General features: G+C 48.9%; 1 non-coding gene across 1 annotated transcript; it reads right to left on the reverse strand.

Moving 5' to 3' along the window:
• On the reverse strand, positions 1–73 carry TRNAA-AGC (transfer RNA alanine (anticodon AGC)). The gene has a single exon. It is a non-coding gene; the product is annotated as a tRNA-Ala (tRNA).
• Between the last annotated feature and the right edge of the window lie 12946 nt (positions 74–13019).

Genomic DNA, 13019 nt, shown 5'->3' on the forward strand with positions numbered 1-13019 from the left:
TGGAGGTCCTGGGTATCGATCCCAGTACCTCTCGCATGCTAAGCGAGCGCTCTACCATCTGAGCTACACCCCCGGACGAGCAACGCAAGCGACTCGAGCGTAATTTAAACCGGTAATATAGATCGAACAGGAGAGGGTGGACATGCACTTTCTCCGTCGCCCTCATTTCGGAAGAATTGGCAGCGCGCCAACGCCAAGTCGACCGGCACGACAAGGAAGGACGGAGGTTGTGAGTGTAGCTGGCTCCCATATGAAGAAAGGCAGAGGTCGTACGAGGTTTACATGAGCTGCTCTGCTAACGATTCGTATTGCATTGAATCATTCAAACAACGAAGCGCTTCTTAAACGTCATACTTTCCGCAGTGGACTGAATTTGTAGCGGCTTTTTCTAGGCTGTTTGGCGATGGTCAATTTGTAACAGGGTATACTGATAAAAGCAGTGTAAACGCTGTACGTGACAAGACGGTTACTTCTGCCGGCTGTCATCCACATGCGTGTCGGTGAACTGCAGCCAATTTTTTTATATCCAAATCAATTCTATTTACGTACTGTACAAAAGCAGTGATAACTAACATGCTTTAACGTAAGTTTAGTATTACAGTAATAGTGGGTACAATAGACCAAATGTTATGGTTGGACTCAGAGAGTAATGACAAAGGGTGTCGCTGTACAGTGCGCGAGGAAGATAAAATACAACGAGAGAAAACAACACAGTATCCGGAACCATAGGACTGTGAGACCGCGTATATATCTATAAACAGAATCTATAAACGCATATAATGCGTCTGTGAATGCCTTCAGGGAGCGAAGGCACGCGCTGAAGTAACCCGTCAGTCACGTTGACGAAGCGGGAAATCGAAATCTTAAGGAAGTGGAAAACCTGAACCCTCCGCGAAGCCCATCAACAGCAGACGAGGAGATTCTACCGCAAGCACCCTGACGCCACAGTTTCGGTTGCGTTTATCCTTTTTCTCTTTTTAACCATTCACATGAAATATAATTTGCCGCTTGCTAAAATCAGTTGGCAGTCTGCGCCCTGTCAGTATATGTGGTTTTTGCGTCCGGTGTTGTTCGTACGCACGAGTAGCACACAATTAAGTTAAACATCAAGAAGCAACCAGGCTTATTTGCAGCTTTACTGACTGTCATCGGGTTAACAAAATTACAGAGTGCTGTCATAGTCCAGTTTCTTTTTTTAGAGCCGAAAAATATATTAAGTGTCGAAGTGCTTTATTCACCTGAGACACTGCTCCACATGCACTCGCTACTCTTTCATCTAGTTGAGAACCCCGTGGTATGATGGCCACCACGTCTCATGTTTGCTTTACCGGCCAGTTGAAAACTTTCAAAGCGCTTTTATGTCTACATAACTTTATTAAAAAGTGTTTTATCCACAGCGTGCAAAGCTGCGTCCTTTTCTCTCGTATTTTAAAGTCCTTAAAGATTTAAAGTATTTTAAAGATGTGTTCACCTGGATATAAATGAGAGGAAAAGCTGACACAGCAAACCACAGTACGTAGAGGTTGGCTGACATGCCGATGCTGACAGAGGTAATTTAAAATGCCGCGGGTAGGTATTACGTCAAAAAACAATGTCAGCGCTCAACTTTCTTGTATAATTAGTCCAATTAATATGTAACTCAACAAACGCTGCTCCCACGTACATGTCATTAAGTGACAAAAGGAGCAGCTGGTCCATGAGCAACTATGTTTTGGGATGGAACGCCAAGCATCGTTTGATAGTTCGAGAACGATGTGTTTGCCTACCTATTATGTGTGTAAAATATTCAGCAGGTGTCTGACGAAGTGTTTGCGAAGTCGTGAAAGTCTACTATCGGTGCCTTTATCATCTTAAACGATTATAGAAAGTGCGTTGAAATCGATCTGACTCAAAGGAGACTACTACGTTTCTTCACCATTTTGTCTCATGCGGAATTAAATTTCCGACGCTTTTTATTTTTTTTAATTCAAGAATTAAGTCCACACTGTTTGGAGTCAAAATGTCGGCAAAAATATGAAGGGCTTTCAGTTTCGTCTAAAGGCAACACTAGGCTGCGGATTTTTATGGACTCTATTATGTGCCTGCAGATGGTGATACTATTTTCTTCATTTACATAAATAATATCCTGTACAGCTCGAATGGCCCTCATATTGTGCCATATGCTGACGACACACATCTTTTTGTCACAGGTTGACAGAAGCAGATGTCGGAAAACAAATAAGCATTGTTCTTGTTCACCTTATTTTATGACAGAAACAAATTATCTGCGAATAAATCCAGTAAAGTCTGAAATTTTTTAATGTACAGCCCTAAGGAAAAAAAAAGACATCAAGACCGATTGAAGTCGTATTCAGTGAAAAACCCATAGAGCTCGTTGAGTAAGCAAAAACACTGGGAGTTACCTTTTCTAACAATAGAATACTCATGTGCATTCGTGCAAAGGTCTCTTCAGCTGTCGGACACATTCTTCCAGTGAGAGTAAAAATAATGCTTTATAAGGTGGTAGTGCCTTCTCATTTCCAATATTGTACTACAGTTTGGGGTACAACGGCATAACAAATACCCGTAAGTCACATCTGCTTAATGAAAAAGCTGTGCAATGCATTGCAAATGTATCCATTCATCCCTCCTACCGGAAATATTTTCCAGAAGTTTGATATGCTTACAATATTTCAGTTATATTATTATAGGTTTCTGTTATGTTATCAATCTCATTTCAACCATCCCGATCATCTCTTCCCTTTTCTTGCACATCTTAAAGAAAACAGCAGCTGCAGGGACAGAAGACATGGAGAAATTTGGTTTGCCCCTACACCAAGAGGTTCAACAAGGGGAAGCTTTGGGCCAGTTGGTCAGACATGTTGGGGAGGAGGGATAACCGCAAACTTGACAGGACTGAAGATCGAGAAGAGGACAGGACGAGCGGTACCGCTCGTCCTGTCCTCTTCTCGATCTTCAGTCCTGTCAAGTTTGCGGTTATCCCTCCTCTCCTACACCAAGAGCTTTCTATAAGGATCTGTCCGTAACTCATAACCTTACAGTTCTGCTAAACAGATTAAGCGAGTACAATTTCGATATAATCTATCAAACAAAACCCGTAATTCGGGATTACTCTCGGAAAACTTTTGTCTTTCAGTTTTCTGTATGACGCCTGCTGTATAACCATTGTTGTCCTTACTTTTTTAATCTTATGTTACACTATGCAACCCCTATTTTCCTCCTGTACTGCTAGGTTTTTAAAGGAGCCGGGAACTTTTGTAAAGCTGCTGCCACAGCTCTCAGTCACGGCTCATCCTGTGTAAGGAAGGAAATAAACTTCAACTCCAGCTTCAAGCAACGTCTCTAGTACGAGTAACTTGTCGAAATAGCCAAAGTTTGTTGGGCCACAGCGCCGAGGGTAACAAAATTTTCGAAATTCCAGAAACTGATATGGATATTACTCACGCTGGGCTACATGCTTCATATAATTAAGGAGCTTAACAGTAACAGTTCAAAAGTGAACTATTCAGTATTAGTTAACAAGCCTGCGAGTTGGCACATATTAGCTCGGTTTTGATGCACTGCACCTGTACTATTCTATGCCGAAAAAGGCGATCTTCTAACACAAAAAGCCTATTTTTAAAAATTCTCAAGATTCTTAAGTGAAACACCCTGTATACGCGCACAATTAGAAACATACACGCACTCTGCTCCCTTAGGACAATTCATAGAAAATTTTAAGGGGTGTCTTACTGATCCGGCTGCTTAGGCTGACCCTTTACCTTCGTCATCACGCGTTGTTCACGTGATCGGTACCATGCGGTACACCACAAAATAATACCTCAGAGCAACCTCGTCCGCTAAAAATGCTTAGTTTTCTTTAGCTGTCTCCAACTGAAATTGGCCCATTTGTTCGCATGTGAATTACGCAGCGTTATCAGCAAAAGACTACGTACCAACATGCGTGCATAAGATTATAATCTTTTGCTGAGTGCCCCATAGGAAGACATTTATGCTGCTTATCCCTAGCTGGGCTTTCCAAACGGGCGGAAAACAAGAGTATGTGCGAGCGTCCTACCCACCCAAATGTTTGACCAAGTATGTCTCCTGAGAATACCTTGTTCTTCGTTTCAAGTATGCAGGGAGCACTTGCAAGAAGGTAATAAGTAGTTGACGTGAGGAGATGTGTGCATTTTATTCCGTACCTCTTGACACTAGCGAAAAGTTTCTTCAAGGTTCCTTTTAAATAGCGCGTAATACCACAGTGCAGTAGTTCTTCCACACAAGTTTTCCCTGCTGCCTTTAGTTAAAAAACGCTGCGCATAGAACCGGCATTTTTGCACTTAAGTGTAAGCAAGAAAGCAAACGGCAAGCTCGCAAGCAAGAAGAACGCTACTTAGGGACCAACTTTAAAACACATAGCTGTGCATCCTCAGGAATCAGCTGTCTTTGAATAAGTCTCATTTTGGAGATGGAAATACATTTCCTGCGCATTTTTTAGAAAAAATGGAGAGGACACTTATGCTGCAACTAAGGGTTATATCAGGGTAGCGTTAAAGGGCTAATCCCCATATATGCGCACTTGGTCATTCCCAAATTTACATTTATAGATCGCTGGGAGCCCTGATACCATTCATGACGCAGCGGTTCAGTGAGGCGCTACTGCCCTTCAATGGAAGGTGCTGCCACGGGTAGGGCTTGCGCGACCAAGGTTGCTCTTCCCAAGAAGCCTGTCGCGACCGACCATCAATTTAACCGCCATCTGCCACTGTGGTCAGTTTGCTCACGTTCCGGTGGGAAAGTTGCGACGACGCCACATGGTCACCTGTCCTGGATGGGTCGCCTAACCGCCAACGCCAACGCTGGACTATTTTTTCCGACACGGCGACCCTAACGCTCTGGCGTTAAAAATGACCCGCATTTGTCGCGGTCATGTTCTTAAAAAATAGCAATCCTTAAAGCGAACGACGTAGTTGCTTATAAGATCCCTAAAATTTCCTTTGCAAAAAACGCCTATGCTGATTGCGACACAGCAAAACAGCTTGTCTCGCTACGCGGTTTTGGCCGTTTTGGGCATAGTATATTTCATCATCATCATCAGCAGCCTGACTAGTAGTTGTAGCAAAAGACCTTTAATCGACCATAATTTATAGGCCGAGCATGTCGACCGCCTGGGCGACCAGAAGCCGCTGTTCTTCTTCCCCTTCAGCGCCAAGCCAGTCGAGCCAGGTGGTGATGAATAGAGAGGGTGGGGGGAAGGAACCCGACTGCTGAGCAGCCGGGCAATAGAAGAGGCAATGGGCCAGGTCCGAATAATACAGGGGCTGTTGGGACAGGAAGGGTACGACCGATAGCTTTAGAGAAAGAGGTGGGACGCGGTGATAAGTGCATTAATTTGGATGTGCGCAAGAAGGCGAGACTCCGGCAACGTGAGTGATGGATGAGGGGGAGGGTAAAGGCGTTTGTCGGGGCGGAGCTCAAGGTAGACCTCTTTTATGGTGTGGCGAAGGGTGAGTCTCCCACCGTCCTCCGAGGGCGGGTAGAACGGAATGGTAGATTTCCGTTCTATTTGAAAAGATTTGGCCTTTCTCCGTCTTCAACTTGTTACTGTGGATTGTTATGTGAAAATATCCGTCATTACTTCCGGGACTGTTCCGTTAGTGCTTCTTTAGTTTCTCGTTTAAAATCTCTTTGCTCATTGGACATCACACCATCTGTTTACTCCTCCCTTCTCCGAGACCCTGCTGCTTGTGCGCTTCTCCTTCAAATGGTTCACCAATAAGTAGTACAATTCCAAATTATTCACGCTCATTTCTCTCATTCCTCTGATCTTTCTTCCCCAAGCTTTGCACAGAGGAGCGCCCCGTGCTCCTTTATTGAGCATAGGTGGCTTTGTCGTGGCAAGAGTGTGACTGCGTCTTTGACTGCGTGACTGTGACTGTGTTTTTGACTGTGTGACTGTGACTTCGGTTTTTTCTTTTGTCTTGATTATGTTTTTATTTTTCTGATTTTTACTTTGCGGCCGGGGCTCAGTGCTTTCTTCGACAGTTACGGTGGCCATGACTTTCCAGTGACTTTTGTTTTCTCTCTTTTTTTTATTACTATTTTTTATTCCGCGGACTGCACGCTGTGCTTTGCTATCTGCCTGCGACTAACTTTTATTGTGACGAGCCTTTTGTTTTCTTTTCTTTTGAGGTTTTTTCAATGCACTATTTTTCGCTTAATCTTTTTCTTTTCTTCTTTGGAACATTTAGTTATTTTTCATTTATTTTAAATTGGCGTTAAGCCTGGCAAAGCATTGCTGGTCCAGGCATCCTCTCTCTTTCTTTTATGCTTTTTTACTTTTTTTTGAGAGGACCAATAAAAGGGTAAAAGGGACTCCTCCTACATTTATGTGTAATGGAGGCGGGGGTGCCTGGCCTCTGAGGCTGCCGGTCTGTCTCTGAGCACCAGCAATCCTGATTTGGGATGAGAGCATTCGAGCCCCGCACCCCAGGCATGGGACTCGATTACATTGACAGCCTCATGCAGCGTCTTCTCTATTTGGCCGTCACTGCCTGTGGACATCCACAAAGGGATGTCGTCCGCATATAAGCTGTCGTCCGCATATTGCCCAAAATACGACAGGCTTTGGCATTAACGAAATCCACGTGACGATGCCAAGACATTCAACTTGTTAAATATTCACCAAGATGTTTAAATTCCAACACTGAAAGCAGTCTGCTATTATTTATGCTATAAGTGAAAATATGGGGAACCTTCTTTTTAGTGAAACACATATGTACAGATGTTTGTAAATTAATATACATTCCCCAGTTCTCACACCACTCGGCTACTTTATACAATTCCTGTTGTAATGCATCGCAGCCACTTTGATCGTTAATAATTCTATACAGTACACAATCGTCCGCAAAAAGACACATGTATGAAGAATCCCCACCTCCCCCCTTCCCCTACCCCTTCCAGAAAGGCATGGGAGACTGCCCTCCTCAACTGCTTCTCGCTTGAGTCCCAAAGGGCTCTGGTGAAACGGGCGAGAGACGGGGCATTGTCATGCGGTGTCCCGGACTAGGGACGCCGACCATGTAGCGGGGCCACTCTGTGGCTCCCAAACTCTATTTCCGGAATTAAAAGTTTTCACCACCACCACCACCACCTCTCGGTCTGTCTCTGAGCACCAGCAATCCTGATTTGGGATGAGAGCATTCGAGCCCCGCACCCAAGGCATGGGACTCGTGCAGCGACTCGTGCAACCTCGTGCAGCGTCTTCTCTATTTGGCCGTCACTGCCCGTGGACATCCACAAAGATATGTCGTCAGCATATAAGCTGTGTTGTTGACCCTCGATTGCGGCCAGTTTCGGGGGTATAGTGATGAGGGAGAGCTGGAATAGAAAGGACGAGAGGACCGAGCCTTGCTGCGTATTCTTAAGGGGATGGGATCCGACGTGAGACCTCCGAGCAAGAGCTCAGCTGTTCTCTCTGAGAGGAAAGAGCGAACTTAATTGTACGTTCTCTCCTTGCGTCGATGCGCGAGAGGTTCCTGAGGATGCCTTCGTGTGAAACGCTGTCGAAGGCCTTTTTTAGGTCTAAACCTAAGATACCCTTCGTGCCTTTCCTGTATGCCGGGTCTAGGACGCCTCTCGAGAGTTGGAGCATTGCGTCTTGCGTGGATAGGTTCGCTCTGAATCCTACCATCATGTGTGAAATGAGGTCGCGGTCCTCTGGGTAGCTTTGTAGGCTGTTGACGATAACTTGCTTCATGAGCTTTCCCACGCAAGACGTTTAAGATATGGGGCTGAATTTTTCTATAAAGAGTTTTTGCCTGGTTTTGGGATGAATGTGACCGTGGCGTGTTTCCATACCTGCGGGATCTTGCCTTCCCTCCATTACGAGTTCATCAAACTGTCAGTGCCGTCACCAACGTCAGGTCTAGGTTTCTGAGTGTCTTATTGGTTACTCCTTCTGGCCTCGCCGCTGAGGTGGTGCGGAGTTGGCAGAGTGGGAACCACACTTCGGCGTCCGTTATGTCCGCGTCTGTGGTCTCGTTGGGGACTCCCTCGTACGCGGGAAGCGGCTCTCTGTGTGATGTGTTAAGTTAACGGTTGCGCAGGTCTGCAAGCAGCTCTGCGTCCGTGCCCTCGTGTTGGTGTATGACCTGTGCAAGTTGAACATGTTGTGAGGACTTTGTCTGCGTGGGATCTAGCAGGTGTCGGAGCAGGAGCCATGTTTTCTTGCTTCCGAGTTGTCCGGCTAGACTGCCGCAGATCTGTCCTGAGTGTTGTTTCTCCAGTTCTAGGATAAGAGAGGTAAGACGACTCACCTCGTCTCCGCCTGGATGCTAAACTCGCTGAGATGGACGCGCGTCTAGAGGCAAAATTCAATCACCTCATCGACCACCTCTCCCAGCGGTTCCAGCAACAAATTGAAGCGGCATTTACGCGCATGGTGCACACCCTAGAGATGAGCCTTGCACAGTACGACGCCCGCCTCCAAACAATAGAGCAGGCCCTTCCCTCGCTACACCTCAATCCGCCGCATCAATCCAGCCCACCTACACCACAGAACTCCCCAACCAACCCACTTGCCCTCACCCCACCAAAGCTCCAGTATGGCGGGGCTCCCTCCTAATTCCTTATCAATTCTTCAGTGGAACTGCCGCCGCTTCCGGGGCAAGCGCGCACCCCTCCAACTCCTCCTCCCCACACTTCCCACGCCCCACATCCTTCTCCTTCAGGACACACATAGCCCTGCCACACTTCCTAGCTACACATCTGTTCACTCGGACGCCACGAATACACCCAGGGCGTCCACACTCATACATCGCTCCATTACACACCAAACCCATTACATCACCTCCGAGACGCCCTGCGTAATTACAGAAATCATACAAGATACACACTCACTACCATCGATGTTTGTCGCCAATATATACCACCCACCATCTCACCCGATGGCTTCATTGGAAACGCTACTGCGAGATCTCCACCGTCTTGCAGGCAAGCATCCATTGATTATCGGAGGAGACTTCAACAGTCAGCATACTGACTGGGGCTACCGCACCACCACTGGACGAGGCCGGCGTCTCTGTTCCTTGGTACAAGAGCTCCGCCTCACAATACACAACAACTTTAACACCCCCACGAGGATTGGTAACAGTGTCAGCGCGGACACCAGCCCGGATTTGACACTGAGCCGCAACCTTGTTGGTATTACGTGGGCCACAACGCGTCATACATTAGGAAGCGATCATTACATCCTCTCCGTTACAGTACCGTACAAGCAAAGACAGGCCCGTCACCTAACACACAAAATCACCAACTGGGATGCTGTACGCTCCGCACGGGCGGCCCTCCCTGACGCTTCCATTATAGACATCGACCAGTGGGTGGCATCACTCATGAACGATGTCTCCACACACACGCGAACCCTTGTCACAACAACAGATACGCCCACCCTCGACACTCGCCTGGCCCACCTTTGGGAGGCCCACCATAGCATCCTAGAGCGCTGGAAGGGGCAAAAGCTTAATCGGACCCTTAAAAAGCGGCTGGCCGCGCTGCAAACACAAATTACTGAGCACGCTGAGGAGCTATGCCGATCAAACTGGGGTCAGATTTGCGACAGTTTGGCTGGCAATCTGTCCTCCAAACGTAGCTGGCAACTCCTCCGTCACCTAATTGACCCCACGCAATCCAAAACAGCCACACAACACCACGTCACACGCCTTATACACAAGACCGGCCTTTCTCCTGACGCACTCATTAATATACTTAGAAACACACATACAACTCCCGGTACCTCAAACCCCCTGCCCCCCTATACAGGCGCCCCGAATGCCAACCTCGACGCAGAGATCACGGAGACAGAAGTCAGAGCGGCCCTCCTGACTCTCCGTTCTAACTCCACCCCAGGAGTTGACCGGATCTCTAATGCCATGCTCCGCAATTTGGACGATCAATCGATCGCCCAGCTCACGGAGTACTTCAACAAATGCTGGCAGGAGGGCACTCTTCCCCAATCATGGCGTCATGCCAAAATCATATTCATACCAAAGCCCCACAAACCACTTACACCCTCAAATCTCCGTCCCATTTCACTAACCTCATGCCTAGGCAAGCTTTTCGAACACGTCGCACTCGCTCGACTCACCCAACACATGGCGGAGCAAGACCTCTACCCGCACAGCATGGTGGGCTTCCGTCCCCATCTGTCAGCACAGGACGCCATGCTCCAACTCACGCAGGACATTTTCGACCCCCTCATTCCGGGTCACACAAAAGCTGTCTTAGCCTTGGATCTCTCCAAGGCCTTTGATCGCCTGGACCATCAAGCGATCATGGCGGCTCTCTCCCCCTTGAACATAGGTGAACGTATGTACACCTATATTCAAACATTCCTTACTAACCGCACGGCCGAAATTCACTTCGGTCCCCACATCTCCCCCCCATACACCCTTAGTGGGGTCGGAACCCCCCAGGGGTCCGTCCTCTCCCCTTTCCTCTTCAATGTCACTCTCATTCCCCTTGCCCACAAGCTACAAACCATCCCTCACCTTCGGCATACACTCTATGCCGATGATATCACGCTATGGACCACCCATGGCAGTGATGGAGACATAGAGAACACCCTACAGTCCGCGGCTATCCTCACCCAAACGCATGCGCGGAGTATCGGACTCTCCTGCTCACCGGAGAAGTCGGAGCTCCTCATAATCCGCCCCACAACACGAAACTGTCCCACAGCCCCCATCACCGTGACACTGGAAAACCGGCCCATCCCGGAGGTAAACACTCTCCGGGTACTTGGCCTCCACATCCAGAACAACGGGAAAAACACACTCACCATACAGAAACTCAAGCAGACAACTGTGTCGATATCACACCTAATCCGCCGCGTTTCTGCACACCACCGGGGCATGAAGGAGCATGACCTATGTCGTCTCATTCATGCCTTCGTCCTCAGCCGCTTTATCTTCACGCTCCCCTACCTGAAACTCCAGGCTAGGGAAATCTCCACCCTGGATGCCATGATTCGAACAGCATTTAAGACAGCATTACACCTACCCCAAAATACCTCAACCGAAAAACTCTTTCAACTAGGCCTGCACAATACGATAGGGGAGCTTATTGAGGCCCACCGACAGACACAATACATACGTCTCGCGAGAACCACCACCGGGAGACACATCCTACACACCCTAGGTATACGCCTACCAGTTACCGATCCCACACAGCTCCAGGTACCCCGCCTCATTCACCGCGATTTATTTATTAAACCTCCCCCCAAAAACATGCATCCCACCTACCACGAACCCCGCCGCAGAGCTCGCGCACGGGCACTCCACAAATACTATGGCACGGAACCGTATGCCGTTTGGGTGGATGCCGCATGCACGGGCGAGGACGCGGTTGTCGCCATCACGAACCCCTCCCTCCAACCCATTGCCACACTTCACATAACCCCTACTGCCACTTCGGAGGAGGCCGAAGAGGCCGCCATTGCCCTGGCCATCACCCGCACGGAGGCGCGATATATACTGTCAGATTCCAAAACTGCCATACTAAATTTTGCTCGCGGGAGAGTTCACGTCCCTGCATTTCGCATACTGGACTCCCTCGCCGCGCACCCGCCCCGCCATGTGGAGCTGATATGGGTGCCTGCCCACTCCGGGAATCCCGGAAACGAGGCCGCCAACGCTTTAGCCCGAGCTTCTCTCAACCGGGCACCGGCGGCCTCCGACCTGGGGTTCTCGCGGGAGCGCATGCACTCATTCAGTGAAATGACGCAGGCCTACAAAGCCGAGCGTCGGCTCTACCCCCCACCTCATCCTTCCCTCGACAATTACCATCAGACACTTTGGAGGCGGCTCCAAACACGCACTTTGCCCTCCCCTTATATACGCTCGCGATATCACCCAGTCCACACGAACCCTTCCTGTACCCTCTGCCACCACCCCAAAGCCACCCTCGACCATATTCTTTTCCTCTGCCCGGCGGATCCTCCCCCGCGGGGCCTGGAGCACCTTACCTCATGGGAGGCTTGGGAGACCCTACTGCGCTCCGAGGACCCGGCCAAGCAAGCCATCGCCACCGGCCGGGCTGCCAGCGTCATGAGCCTCCGGGACATGAACGTTTGAGTGCAGTGGGGCCGTGCGGGGGCCCAAGGACCGACGTGTCCAAAACTCCCTTGTTATAAATAAAGTTTTCATCATCATCATCATCCAGTTCTAGGGTGTACACTTCGATCTGTGTTTCTAGCTGCGCTGCTCGGCGTCTGAGCTGTCTGTTGGCGAGGGCGGCGTGGGTTTGCTCTTCCGGTAGTTATGTCGACATATCGCAGCCTTCCAGCAACACCGGTAATGGTCGAGATATAGGACAATGAATAGCCAGCCCTGAGGGCATCGGCCATTGACCATGGGTTAAGTGGGAACAGCGCGTCCAGCTAGGTCACCAAATTCAAACCCCGGCGCTTTGTGGTAATGGAAGGCTTGCCCGCTTCGTTAGACACTTCAGGAATGTAGGAGAGCTCATTACGAGACAGGTCGGGCCACCGTGGGAAACTGTTGATACCTTCCTTTAGGAGCCGCCGTCCGTGCTGGGGAGAAGGCTTCTTCCCCAACGATTGAAGTAGCTCCGAATGGTCAAGCGACGCAGCGTCCACCTCGCCGAGACTGCTGGTTGGCGAACCCTTTATTACGTGGACGAAGGAAAACTGTTCCATTGATGGCTAATCGCTGTGCTGATGCTGAGGATGTTGGCTCCAAGCTGGCGCCTCCTGGAAGCCCGTCTGCTGATATCTCACGGAAGATTCCTCCCAGGTTAGAGGCCTCCGTTCTTAACAGGACGAAAAATTTTGCAATATTTCAGAAATGTGCGGCTTCAGGTTAGTCTTCATGTTCGGCCTAAGGTTCACCTTGGCTTCCGGGCGATGCTCGCCTCTGTTTGGCGCGAATGGGAAATAAAAACATTCCTTGCTTAAATATGTGCGTAACATGCAGTACCTGTGTTCGCCTCTCTGAGCCGCAGTCTTCGTTCAAATG

This window comes from Amblyomma mixtum, chromosome 8 (assembly GCF_055824585.1).
Source record: "Amblyomma mixtum isolate Tamu chromosome 8, ASM5582458v1, whole genome shotgun sequence".
Taxonomy (NCBI): Eukaryota; Metazoa; Arthropoda; class Arachnida; order Ixodida; family Ixodidae; genus Amblyomma; species Amblyomma mixtum.